Source organism: Cricetulus griseus, chromosome X (genome assembly GCF_003668045.3).
Source record: "Cricetulus griseus strain 17A/GY chromosome X, alternate assembly CriGri-PICRH-1.0, whole genome shotgun sequence".
In the NCBI taxonomy this organism is placed as follows: Eukaryota; Metazoa; Chordata; class Mammalia; order Rodentia; family Cricetidae; genus Cricetulus; species Cricetulus griseus.
Genome location: NC_048604.1, coordinates 93969050 through 93984012, shown reverse-complemented (window position 1 = coordinate 93984012; position 14963 = coordinate 93969050). Strand labels below are relative to the sequence as shown.

General features: G+C 40.7%; 1 non-coding gene across 1 annotated transcript; it reads left to right on the top strand.

Annotated features, from left to right (window-relative positions):
* Positions 1-14246: 14246 nt before the first annotated feature.
* On the top strand, positions 14247-14319 carry Trnak-cuu. Its single transcript has one exon. It is a non-coding gene; the product is annotated as a tRNA-Lys (tRNA).
* The last annotated feature ends 644 nt before the right edge of the window (positions 14320-14963 follow it).

The following is a 14963-nucleotide window of genomic DNA, read 5'->3' as shown; positions in this document are numbered from 1 at the left end:
GAGGTCATGTTCTAGTTAGAAAGGGTGAGAGACCACCTCTCAAGTTTCTCATTGATTCCTAGTAGCATCAGGAAAGATCAAGATTTTCTTGTACCTCTAGAATTATTTGGCAATGTCTGAGCATATGATGGGATGGTTCAAAGACCTCTGTGGTTAGAAGAAAGATACAGAGAACGGCACATGGAAACCAGTCATAGATGCAAAGATTGGAGTGGGACAGTGAGCACAAAAGCTAGAAACACTGGAAAATCAGATGCCTTCTCTTGATAGCAGGGTGTAACTGACTTCTGTGGGCTTTAGAGAAAGAACAGAAAGGCTTGAGGAGACAGAAAAGGTGGCAGATGTTAATTATTGCCATAATTAGAGGTCCTTACAGGGAATGCAGCCAAAGTCTTCCCCACTTTTATTTCTTGGTAGAAGCCCAAAATGAAAACAAAACCTAATTTTTAGGCTCATATTGTTAGAGCTATGGAAATGATGCAAAATATTTTCCCTTCCTGCTTCTGGAAGAAGTAACTGGAAATATTTAGCAATTCTGATGAAGAACATTATGCCCCAAGTTCATTGAGACAAAGTTTTCAAAGGCTGATGTAAATAGGACAAGGTAGTACAAGTTATAAAATGCATGTGCAAGTCTGGGGAAATAGTTCAACTGATAAAATGCTGGACTTGCGAGCTTGGTGGCCTGAGCTGGATCCATACATATATAAACTAATTGGGCATGATGGCAGTACTGGGGAGGTAATGACAGGTGGAACCCTGGCTAGCCAGCCTAGCCTTAGTGTGATCTAGGCCATTAAGAGACCCTGTTTGAAACAAAAGATGGATAGTGTCTAAGGAATGGCATATGAAATTGTCTTGTACCCCCCCACACACCCAGGCATACACACCCATGTGCACCCCTCACATGAACATGGGCTCCTCTCTCTCTCTCTCTCTCTCTCTCTCTCTCTCTCACACACACACACACACACACATACACACACACACACACACACACACACACACACACACACACACAATGCACTTGCAAACATATTGCTTAAGATAGGAGTGTTAGAGGAGATTTGTCCCTCTCTCTTGGGGATGTACATTGCTGAACCTCTCCTTTATGAGTTTTGGATGCCTGATAGATTGTCCTCATTGGATGCCTGATGGTGTTGAAACTAGTGCTAGTCTTGAGATTTCTGATGATCACACACTGTCAACAACATGAACAATTTTACAAAGAGAGACTGAGGATGTGAGGGTGATCTGGCTGTGACATCTGTCACCCCATTGATGGCCAGGCTTGATTCAGCTGATCTGGCTGGCTAGGCAGGTGTCTTCTTCCTCCTTCACCACTCCATATGTGTCCCTCCCAAAACTGAGCACTCGGTCAAAGAGGACGATGTTCCCTGAATAGAGGAGAATGGGTCTTCTGTCAAGGGTATACGAGTAGCTCCACTCCTCTGCTAGAACCTCCAAACAAAGAGAAACTGAATTGCTGGAAGAACATCAGACTAGGTTTGAAGAGATCTAAATTCTCATCCTCACTATGTACCAGATGTGTGATGATGGAAAGTGAACCTCTCTGAGCCATTTACTACACTGTCATTGATGACTCCATTCTTTGTGCTTAGAGAAATGGCATACCAACCCTCCTATTTTTGTTTTAAGGCTCTTCTTTTGATCCTCCATACCATCCTAGCTACTTCCCCATTTCTCTGGTCACCTTGGCAGTAATACCTTCAAAGAATGTTGCATGTGTTTGTCTTCACTTCCTCACTTGACAGTTGTTTCCTAACCCACCCTGGTCTATCCTTGCCCTTGCAGAGCTCATCCATGGCTGTGACACTGCCAAATCTACTGTTTAGTATGCATCACCTATTCAGCACCATACACTGAATTGTTGACTCTTTCTTTTTGCCTGCTTTGTGTAATGCCACTCCCTCCTGGTGGTCCTTTCTCAGTCTTTATTGCTGGCACGATTTTCTCTTCAAAACCATTAAATCTTGGCATGCCACAAGTGCTTAGTCATCAGAACTCACCTCTTTTCTAACTGATCGCCCCTCTGGATGATCTTAGTCTCATGATTTAGCTATGCTTTATTGTCAAATGAATATCTGCCTTAGCTTCTGTCTTGAACTCTGGACTTGTAGAGGCAACCCCCTACCACTCATTTCCATTTGTATGTCAAACAGGCATCTCAATCCAATATATAGAATGCATTTCTAATTCTCCCTCAGCCATAGATGGTTGCATTCACATTTTTCACTGCTTTGTCAAACACCATAGAGAAGTTAAAAAGAAGAAAGATTTATTTTGGCTCATGGATTTGGAAGTTTTATTCTATAGTAGGCTGGCTTCAGTATCCTGAGTCTGATGCAATGCAGACCATCATGGTGATAGGAGTGTGTGAAGGAGGCAGATGTTCACCTCATGTTGGCCAGATATAAATATAGCAAGAGTAAAGGACCATGGGCAAGATACCCTTCAAAGACACCCTCCCCCAAGGAACCTACTTCCATCCAACAGGCCTCATCTCCTAAAGTTTCAAACATCTCCCCAAATAGCACCACATCTGGATCCCAAACCCTCAACATGTGGGTCTGTGGGAACATTTCATACACAGACCATAGCAATAGTATTATTGCAAAGTATCCATGGCTAGAAAATTTGCTTGAAAGGCTTTGGCTATGGAAATGGGAGTGGTGGTGACATATGCACATCTGAGCAGATGCTTTAAAACATTTTGTACAGTTCTGCTATTGCCTTTTCCCTTCTGATGCTATACTGAGGACAGGAACTTTGCCTTAAGCTGGGTCCAAGGATATAGAAGTCATACAATAGAGCTAGTATTTTGTAGCCGACCTATAGTCAGCAAGAAATAAAGGTTTGTTGTTGCAAGCTACTCAGACTTTGAGTCACTTTTCACTATAGCATAATTCAGTGAAGGCTGACTGATGTCATTTTTGCCCTCCAATCCATTGCTTGAGGAAAAACTACACCAAATCATAGTAGCTTAGTATAGCAATTATTATTTATTTGTTCATTATATTTGTGCTCGCTTGGGCAGCACGTATACTAAAATTGTTCATGATATTTAAAATTGGGCAGGGCTTCATGAAGACAGCCTATCTCTACTGTATATGGCACCACCTGGGGTGTGTAATGGAACTGGAGGTACCACTTCCAAAATGGCATGCTGATATGCTGCCATTTGATGCTGGCCATTGACTGGAATCTTAGCTATCTCAGTTATTCATCTTATAGGCCATGGCAGCTTGGGTTTCCTTATATCCCAGCATCTGGGTTTTCAACTGTGAACATTCCAGAGATAAAAGCAGAAACTTCAAGGCTTCTTCTGGCCTAATCTTGGGAGGCACACAATGTTGCTTTTGCTTTGTGTCACTGATCAAGCAAGTTGAGAAAAATGAACATCTCATTGGTCAAATAATGGTCAGTCTAGTTTCAAGAAAGGGTAAATAAAGCCAGTCTCTTTTTTTATTTTCCCTTCTCCCTCTCCCTCTCCTCACCCCCAGCCCTCCTCCCCCACCCCCAGTGTACCCCTCCACCCCATCCACCCACCACTCCCCAGGCAGGGTAGGGCCCTCAACAGGGGCTCTGCAAAGTCCACCAAGTCTTCCTATGCTGGTCCTGGGCCCTTCCCCATGTATCCAGGGCCAGAGTGTAACCCTTCATATGGGCTGGGCTCTCAAAGTCCCTTCTTGCACCAGGGGAAAATACTAATCGACCACCAGAGGCTCCCTGGAGTGCAGAGGCCTCCTTATTGACATCCATGTTCAGGGGTCTGGATCAGTCTTGTACTGGCCTCCCGGACAGCATCTGGGGTCGATGTTAAAGCCAGTCTCTTGAGGAAGAAGAAGCAAGTTTCATCACAAAAGAGCAAGAAGTACGCTGGTATGGCCATCTATGGAAAAAAATCTGCTACAGGCCATCTACATCTCATCCTGAATTATCTTTGTGTGTGCCTCACAAGATTAGGCCAGAAGAAGCCATGAAGCAGTAGCCCAACTGATCCCACATCCAATACAGCTGAGATGATACAGTCATAGATGACTACAGCCGGGTTTCTGTGTTTTATCATGATCCCCATCATATGGACATCATCCCCAACCAGCAGGAAGCAGTTTGGAATGAATGACACCCAAATTCCCAAATATTGTTTATAAATGTTTGTTTTCATTTAAATGGGGTTTGTCATAAATGGTAATGATCAAAGTCAATCTCTTTTTAAAGGAAAAAAGGGAAATAGGATATAGAAATGAATATATTGGTATGGATTTTCATTTATTGATACAACTTTAAGGTCAATTTTGTGATATGTATATGTCTCCTCTTGTTTAGGTATTGTGTTTATACTGATCTTTCAAAATGTAATGCATAATTAAGTATAGATTATATTGTCACCTATAATAGTCAGGACTTATAATTAGGTTAGTTAGGTTTTCTAGATATACAGAGAGATATTTGAGATGGATAGATATTCTTCAAACCTTTCAAAGATCTACAGAATATATGCCATTTAAATGCTTTAGGGTTTTGCATGGCAGTGAGACACAACTACTCCTGACACACCAATTACATCTGACAGGAGATGACCATCTAAGAAACTCGTTATGGAGTTTGCTTTCAACATGGCAAGATTAGCCATTTGGGAAAGAAACTTCTCTTGCCTGAATAAACTGGACATACAGGACCCACAGAAAAGTGACTGCTGAACTTATAAAAGACAGTCCTAAAGGGTTCCTGCTTCATGGAGATGTCTGACAGACACACTGTGGCCTATAGGCTGAATATGGATGCCCCAATGTTACAGAGGAACTTTGGGTGATGGTCCAGGTATCGAGATGTCTCTGTCAATTCTAGAGTTTATATATTATCCTTCTGTGGTCTTTGATGGAGTTAAAGACAGATAGTTATGGTTACAGTTTTCTTTAGTTATTATAAAAGATAAGTTACATATAAGACCTTTGACTCACAAAGATAGGGTAGATGATAAAATACTTTCTTTAAATCTTGCTAAATGTTAATGGACTAAATATCGTTAACTATAGTTCTTACTTGATAACTGTTTTGTTATATATTTTACTATGTTAATGTTAAAACCCTTCTTTTTATTTTAGACAGAGAAGAGGAGATGATTGGGGAGGTCCTGTATATTTGTTTGTCTTATTGGTTGATAAAGTACTGTTGGCCAATAGGGAAGCAAGATATGTGGGACTAGGAGTTGAGGAGGATTCTGGGAAATGTAGTAAAAAGAAGTCTTGTGATCTAGGCAGGAAGTGACATAGCAGACAGACTCAGAATATAGGCAGGGATAAGCAGGATATCGCTCTGTTCCTCTTCCTCCCCCTCTCTTCTCTGGAGCTGCCATGTGAGCCCGACAAGAGAAGACACATGCCACCACTGGCATCCTCAATCAGTTAAGTCTTTATAAAATATATAGATTAATAATTATGGTTGATACTTAAGACAGAGATAGCAGATAAGAAATCCTAGTCATTGGCAGCAGCATTTGTACCTAATATTAAACTCTGTGTGTTATTTCAGGCGCCCACATGGCAGAGGGTCTCAGGTGGCTTGGCAGAAAGACTTATCCTTACAGTTTTTACTTTAATCCTATTTGCAATCTTTTCTCAACACAATACCAGTCAGAAAAGATGTGGAGGCACATCTGTAATTTTAGCACTTGGGAGTTGGAGATAAGAGGACCAGGAGTTCATCCTTGCCTACATAGTGAGTTCAAGACCACCCTAGACTATATGAGACTCTGTCTTAATGGATAGGGGAGGTAGGAAGTGATGTAATTATACATTACTTTAAAAATGAATAAACAAAAAAGAAACAAACATGCCTGTTAGATTATGTCTTGTCCCAAATCTATAATGGTTCCCCTGTTGCATAGTGAATGAAATGCAGAACTCATATTGTGGCCTCCAAAGTCCTACATATTTCCCCCAACACATGTTTACTACAGGTCTGACCTCACAGACCTTCTGCCCTTTTTATCTCAGCCACATTGGCCTCTCTGCTTCTTAACCCCTACAGTTTTTGCTGTTAATGAGCTTTGGATTCTCTGTTCTCTCTTCTTGGAATGTACTTGCCCTGGGTAGTTACAGAATGGCCACCTCACAGGCTTCATACACGTACTTGTTTGGTATTTTAGAGAAGATTCCATTGATTCCAACATCCTGCTTACTCTACCTTTTTTTTAAAAAGATGAATAATATTTATTTACATGAAACCTTAGTGGTTATTTAATAAGTATAAGGAAACCAATAAAATAAAATAAAATAAAACAACACCACCCCAAAACCTAAAGGAAAAAGTTACTCTATTTATTTATTTATTTATTTATTTATTTATTTATTTATTTTGAGTTCAAGTTAGGGAACAAGCTTGTTTCACATGTAAGTCCCTTCTCCCTCTTACTCCCCTCACCCTCCCTCCTCTCCCACCCAAACCTACCCCCACCCCATCCACCCACCACTCCCCAGACAGGGTAGGGCCCTCAACAGGGGCTCTGGAGTGTCCACCAAATCTTCCTGTGCTGGGCCTGGGCCCTTCCCCATGTGTCCAGGGCCAGAGTGTAACCCTTCACGTGGGATGGGCTCTCAAAGTCCCTTCTTGCACCAGGGAAAAATACTAATCCACCACCAGAGGCTCCCTGGAGTGCAGAGGCCTCCTTATTGACATCCATGTTCAAGGGTCTGGATCAGTCTTGTACTGGCCTCCCAGACAGCATCTGGGGTAGATGTGCTCTCCCTTGTTCAGGCCAACTGTTCCTGTGGGTTTCTCCAACCTGGTACAGACCCTTTTGCTCTTCATTCCTCACTCTCTTCAACTAAATTCCCAATTTCAGCTCAGTGTATATCTGTGGATGTCTGTCTCTGCTTCCATCAGCCATTGGATGAGGGCTCTAGGATGGCATAAAGAGTAGTCATCAATCTCATCTTAGGGGAAGGGGTTTTAGGTTATCCTCTCCACCATTGCCTGGATTGTCAGATCGTGTCATCCTTGTAGGTCTCTGGAGATCTCCTTAGTTCCAGATCTCCTCTCGGACCTATAGTGGCTCCCTCTGATATGGTATCTCTCATCCTGCTCTCTCTCCTCTATTCTTCCCCCAACTCAATATTTCTGCTCCTCCATTTCCCCTCCTCTACTCCTCTTCTCTTGCTCTTATTGTGGCAGCTCCCTTTCCCCTACCCTCATGCTAACAATTAGCTCAGGAGTTCATGCCACTTCCCATTCCTGGGGTCCATTTATCCCTTAGAGTCCTTCATGTTTCCTAATTTCTTTGGTAAAGAGGATTATAGGCTGGTAATCCTTTGCTCTATGTCTAAAATTCATATATGAGTGAGTACATACCATGTTTGTCTTTTTGTGACTGGGTTACCTCACTCAGGATGGTTTCTTCTAGTTCCATCCATTTGCCTGCAAATTTCAAGATTTCATTGCTTTTTTCTGCTGAGTAGTACTCCATTGTATAAATGTACCACATTTTCTCTATCCATTCTTCAGTTGAGGGGCATCTAGGTTGCTTCCAGGTTCTGGCTACTACAAACAATGCTGCTATGAACATGGTTGAACATATATCCTTGTTGTGTGAACACGCACTATTTGGGTATATACCCAAGAGAGGAATGGCTGGATCTTGAGGTAGACTGATTCCCATTTTTCTGAGCAACCGCCATACTGATTTCCAGAGTGGTCTTACAAGTTCGCACTCCCACCAGCAATGGAGGAGTGTTCCTTTTTCTCCACATCCTCTCCAGCATACATTGTTATTGCTATTTTTTATTTTAGCCATTCTGACAGGTGTGAGGTGGTATTTCAGAGTTGTTTTGAGTTGCATTTCTCTGATGGCCAAGGATTTTGAGCACTTTCTTAAGTGTCTTTCAGCCACTTCAGAGTCCTCTGTTGGGAATTCTCTAGTTCTGCACCCCACTTTTTAATTTCATTGTTTGGTGTTTTGGTGTCTAGCTTCTTGAGCTCCTTATTTATTTTGGAAATCAGTCCTCTGTCATATGTGGGATCAGTGAAGATCTTTTCTCATTCTGTGGGTGGCCGTTTTGTCTTACTGACTGTTTCCTTTGCCTTGCAGAAGCTTCTCAGTTTCAGGAGGTCCCATTTATTAATTGCAGACCTCAGTGTTTGTGCTACTGGCATAATGTTCAGGAAGCGGTCTCCTGTGCCAATTTGTTCAAGGGTGATTCCCACTTTCTCTCCTAGAAGATTCAGTGTGGCTGGATTTATGGTGAGATCTTTGATCCATTTGCACTTAAGTTTTGTGCATGGTGACAGGTATGGATCTATCTACAATCTTCTGCATGTCCGAATCCAATTGTGCCAGCACCATTTGTTGAAGATGCTATCTTTTTTCCAATGTATAGAATTAGCAACTTTGTCAAATATAAGGTGTTTGTAGGTGCGTGGGTTAGTATCAGGGTTTTCAATTGGATTCCATTGCTCTATCTGTCTATTTTTGTGCCAATACCAAGCTGTTTTCAGAACTATGGCTCTATAGTACAGCTTGAAGTCAGGGATGGTGATGCCTCCAGAAGATCCTTTATTGTAAAGAGTTGTTTTGGCTATCCTGGGCTTTTTATTTTTCCATATAAAGTTGAGTATTGTTTTTTCAATGTCTGTGTAAAACTGTGTTGGGATTTTGATGGGGATTGCATTGAATCTGTAGATTGCTTTTGGCAGGATTGCCATTTTTATGATGTTAATTCTACCTATCCAAGGGCATGGGAGATCTTTCCATTATCTGGTATCTTCTTTAATTTCTTTCTTTAAAGTCTCAAAGTTCTTTTTTTCTTTTTTCTTTTATTAGTTCAAGTTAGAAACAAGCATGCTTCAGATGTCAATCCCTTCTCCCTCGCCCTCCCCTCCCCCCAACATCCCACCTGCCCCTAGCAATCCCCCCTCCACTCCCCAGGCAGGGTATGACCCTCAAAAGGGGCTCCCCAAAGTCTACCACATCATCCTGGGCCAGGCCTAGGCCCTTCCCCATGTTTCCAGGTCAAGAGAGCATCCCTTCATATGGGATGGGCTCTCAAAATCCCTTCTTTTTTTAAAGACCTTACATATTTAATACAGTGCATTACCCCTGTGCAAATGGAAAAAAATTAAGTTCAACATTTCTAGAACAATATGGCTGTTAATTTTTGTACAATGCCAACTGAACGTGGTAAACTGGGATACTTTTTTCCAAAGTTGACAGCACAGCTAAAGTTTCCAAAAATTCAAATTATATATATATATATTATATATATTATATATAATAATGGCAGTATGTTATGCATCAATAGCAGCAACAGCTTTTCCAGGTTCTGCAGTCATTTAAACAAAATTGTAGAGACATCCAGCACTCTGCATTAAAAAAAAAAATAAAAAACAAAATCCCGGAAAAACAGCACAGTTCTGGTTAACCTTGTGGTACCTGGCACCATTTTTTAAAAATTAGCTTCTTAATAATCATCTGGAAGGAAACCATTCTGAGCAACATCATTAAAACAGCTCTGATAAAGCATGGTCACTACTATGTATCATAAAGCAGGTCCACATATGAGTGAGTACATATCATGTTTGTCTTTTTGTGATTGGGTTACCTCGCTCAGAATGGTTTCTTTGAGTTCCATCCATTTTCCTGCAAATTTCAAGATTCCATTGTTTTTTTCTGCTGAGTAGTACTCCATTGTGTAAATGTACCACATTTTCTGTATGCATTCTTCAGTTGAGGGGCATCTAGGCTGCTTCCAATTTCTGGCTATTACAAATAATGCTGCTATGAACATGGTTGAACAGATGTCCTTGTTATATGAATGTGCTTCTTTTGGGTATATGCCTAGGAGTGGAATTGCTGGATCTTGTGGTAGACTCATTCCCATTTTCTTGAGGAGTCGCCATACTGATTTCCAAAGTGGCTGTACAAGTTGGCACTCCCACCAGCAGTGGAGGAGTGTTCCTCTTTCTCCGCATCCTCTCCAGCATAAACTGTCATTGGTATTTTTGATTTTAGCCATTCTGAACAGGAGTAAGATGGTATCTCAGAGTTGTTTTGATTTGCATTTCCCTGATGGCTAAGGATGTTGAACACTTTCTTATGTGGCTTTCAGCCATTTTAGATTCCTCTATTGAGAACTGTCTATTTAGTTCTGTACCACATTTTTTAATTGGATTGTTGGGTGTTTTCGAGAATAGCTTCCTGAGTTCTTTGTATATTTTGGCGATCAGCCCTCTGTCAGATGTGGGGTTGGTGAATATCTTTTCCCAGTCTGTGGGCTGTCGTTTTTATCTTGCTGACTATGTCCTTTGCCTTACAGAAGCTTATCAGTTTCAGGAGGTCCCATTTATTAATTGTTGATCTCAGTGTCTGTGCTACTGGTGTTATGTTCAGGAAGCGGTCTCCTGTACCAATTAATTCAAGGGTTTTTCCCACTTTATCTTCTAGTAGGTTCAGTGTAGCTAGGATTATGTTGAGTCTTTGATCCATGTTGACTTAAGTTTTGCGCAGGGCGAAAGGCTTGGGTCTATCTGTAATCTTCTACATGTCCACATCCAGTTATGCCAGCACCATTTGTTAAGATGTTCTCTTTGTTCCCACATATATATTTGGATTCTTCGTCAAAACTCAGGTATTCATAGGTGTGTGGGTTAATTTCAGGGTTTGCAACTGTATTCCATTGGTCTACCTGTCTATTCTTGTGCCAAAATCAAGCTGTTTTTGGGACTATAGCTCTGTAGTACAGCTTAAAGTTAGGGATGGTGATACCTCCAGAAGTTCCTCTATTGTACAGGGTTGTTTTGGCTATCCTGGGTCTTTTGTTTCTCCATATAAAGTTGAGAATTGTTCTTTCAAGGTCAGTGAAAAAAATGTGTTGGGATTTTGATGGGGATTGCATTGTATCTGTAGATTGCTTTTGGCAAGATTGCCATTTTTACTATGTTGATCCTGCCTATCCAAGAGCATGGGAGATCTTTCCATTTTCTGGTATCTTCTTTAATTTCTTTCTTTAGAGACTCAAAATTCTTATGGTACAGGTCTTTCACTTTTTTGGTTAGTGTTACTCCAAGGTATTTTATGTTGTTTGTGGCAATTGTAAAGGGTGATGCTTCTCTGATTTCTTTCTCCACCAATGTGTCATCTGTATATAGTAGGGTTACAGATTTTTTTGAGTTAATCTTGTATCCTGCCACTTTGCTGAAGGTGTTTATCAGCTGTAGGAGTTCTCTGGTTGAGGTTTTCAGGTCACTTACGTAGACTATCATATCATCTGCAAATAGTGAGAGTTCGACTTCTTCCTTTCAAATTTGTATTCCCTTGATTTCCTTTTGTTGTATTATTGCTCTAGCTAGAATTTCAAGGACAATATTGAAGAGGTATGGAGAGAGTGGACAGCCTTGTCTTGTCCCTGATTTTAGAGGAATTGCATTGAGTTTCTCTCCATTTAATTTGATGTTGGCTGTTGGCTTGCTGTACATTGCTTTTATTATGTTGAGGTATGTTCCTGTTATCCCTGATCTCTCCAGGACCTTTATCATGAAGGGATGTTGGATTTTGTCAAAGGCTTTTTCGGCATCTAATGAGATGATCATGTGATTTTTTCCTCAGTCTGTTTATATGGTGGATTGCATTGATGGATTTTCATATGTTGAAGCATCCTTGCATCCCTGGGATGAAGCCTACTTGATCTTACTCTACCTTTAAAATATGCATTTTAACTAAAATAAAATTATGTCGTTTTTCCCCCTCCCCTTTCTTCCCTCCAGACTCTCCCAAGTCCCCTCCCTTCAACTCCTTTCATGTCATCCTCACTCTCAAATTGATAGCCCCTTCTTCCCTGATTTTCATTGCTACACTCACAAATACACCTGGTGAGTCCTGTTTTATTGTTTGTGATTATATGGCTTTAGAGATGACCATTTTATGTTGGACAATCAGTGAGGAGCTCATCCCTGGGACAGGCTACCTCTCCTCTCAGCAGTCATCATTTGTCTGTCTGTAGTTCCTTGTTCATGGGTGGGATCCTGTCAAATTTGCCCCCTTCCTTGTTAGCATATCTATTGATACTGCCTTTGTTCAGATCTTGTTTATGCATCCATTTCTATGAGAGACTGTTCCATAGCATATTTCCTGGAATTCTATCTCTTGTAGTCTTTCAACCCCCTTTCTGTGATATTTCCTGAGCCATAGATGCAGGAACTGTGATATAGATGTATCCACTGGGGCTGAACTCCCCACAATTGGTTTATCCTCACATTATGTCTAGTTGTGGTTTTCTGTGATGGTCTCCATTTGCTGTAAAGAGAAGTTTCTTTGATGAGGGGAGAAAGGTACACTTATCTGTAGTTATAAGAATAAGATTTAGATATAGTTAGGAATTATGTTGTGCTAGCAAAATGGCTGTGGTAGTGTCTCTTTGAAGATCCATGACATCACTAGTCCTAGGAGATTGGCTAGGTATCTAGTACCAGGCATGGTTTTCTTCCTGTCGAGGGGGCTTTAAGTCTAACTAGATAGCTGTTGACTACCACTGACATATGAATGTTACTTCTTGCATGTTTATGGATATTTTGCTACTCTGGTCATTGTTATGGTTTGCAGGTGTCATAGTGGGGTAGGGCTAATAATTGTAGCTTCTATAGGAGTTTTTGATACCATGGAAGCTAGACCACAAGAAGGAGGCTTTCAGGTTAGATAAAGTTTGAATAATATGAGTCCTATGTCCTAAGTGTGTGATGTCCTTAGGAATAGGGGCTGACCTTTAACCTCTGAGAGGCAACCAAAGGCAACAGTATATCTTGTTTGTGAAGTTATGTGGAATACCCTGACCTACCATTCTAAAGGATAGTTCTCATGCATTGTGCTGTGATTTTTGTTAAGTCTATGGTTCATGTGAGAATTGTCTGTACCAGTGGTATAATTTCCTTTACTATATAATATATGCATGCACTTCTGTGTATTCTGTTGTTTGGTAAAGCTCTCTTTTTTTCTTTAGAGGAATTATCTGTTTAGCTGTTTCCATTTTTCTTGTTAAACTGAGAATCTAGATCTGTACCCTAAGCACAATATTCAATAAATATTTGTCTACTGAATCTGCTCAGTGAATGGGCCTCAGTTTCCTCTTGTGTAAAAAATGAATGAAAGGGCCATCTGGCCAGAGCATCTGTCACTGAACTGGCTGCCAGGATTATCTTCACTGATCTAACTGGCTAAGTGGGTGTCCCGTTCTTCCTTATGGCAGTCCCTCCAAAATACTATGTGATGAGCAGAATCCTTCTTTTCTTTGGTTGAGGGTATCAGAATCCCAGTCCTTTTCAGAGGCACAGATAAGGATTCACAGGACTAGGTTAAAATATTAAATATGCTTTATTTCGGGGAGAAGTCACACAAGAAGCATATGATAAATATCCTAAGTTTTATCAATACTAAATGTATATACAACAAGATAGTTTTATATTTGTGTGCAAAACATCATAAACAGAATGAAGACCCAAAAAGTCAACATACAATAATCTAACAATTTATCTATAGCTAACAGTGGCTAAAGTTAGTTCACTAGAAAATACATTAATCTACCTATATTCAATCTTAACCATACCTTTTCCATTCATACCCTTAAACTTATCTAAAAAAGATACCTGAGTCTGAGCATCACCTTCCATACCCAACCCTAAAGAACTAAAACAAACCCTATGCAGGTGAATACTATCCCTTAAAGCCAACAGTAGGAAAAGGGGCATTGCTTTCTTCGGATTACTTCCTGCTACAATGGGGACTACGATAACTCCATGGGATCCTGAAGGAAAACAAACAACAGAGCAACAAAAAGTCTCAAGAATAGCATTTGTAGCTAGTCTCTGCGTGGCAGGAGATGCTTGACTGAAGTTCTTATCTGAAGCTCTGTAGCAAGAAGGTGCACCATTTCAGCTAGCTAGTCTGGAGTTGTCTCGAGCCTTATAGTCCCAAAGCAGTTTTAGGGTGATGTTTGTTAGTTCAGGGGCATCAAGTTGAATCAAGTGGAATTGGTGAAGTGTGGCCCCATATTTTTTCAGGAGAGTTCAAAGATTGCTTTTGGGAATTTTTTGTTCACTGTGGAGGACTTGAACATTAATATCAGCACAGAAAGTTTAACTTCCATAGGTAAACATACAGGAAAAGGTAACAATAAGGATGAAAATAAGAATGAGGAAAATTAGGATTTAGAGAATACAGAGTTAAGACAATAGTGGTAGCCTGGCTAGCTCAGTCAGTAGAGCATGGGACTCTTAATCCCAGGGTCATGGGTTCAAGCCCCACATTGGGCACCAGATTCGGAGGCACAGATAAGGATTCACCAGAGTAGGTTTAAATATTGAATATAATTTATTTCAGGGAGAAGTCACTTACACAAGAAACAGATGGCCGCCGCAGGTTTCCGCTCTAAGGATCTGCACAGGCTTCTCCCTGTGACTCGACCTGACAAAAAAGAGAGCCACCTGCTTGGACCCCAGACCTAAACTCACTCCCTGTCACATCCTCACCTTGTTGGAACCCGAAAAGCCACAGTGATGCCTGTTTTTGCCTAACTTCTGTAAGCATTGTGAAAAACCAAATGTAGCATTAGACTTGAAGCTTTAAACCTCTCTATAAGAGGAGAGAAATAACATTGTAAGATAGATGGGACTTACTCTAATATCGTTCAAAATTTTCTCTTCTCTCCAGTGTTCCCCAAGCAACACCAACTGGGGACTAATTTACCCGGCTATGTGAACACAAAGCAGAAATTGAACACGGAACAGAACTGCTTTGGGAACTGGTAGGTAAGGAAGATATTTATTTATAATTTAGGAAAGAAAAATTAAGAAACCCCAAATGTTTCTAGCTTTTAGGCTATATTTCATCTCCCCCAATTTCCTGGGCTCTAATACTGAAAACAAAACAAAACCTCTCCAAATTAAACCAAATTAAA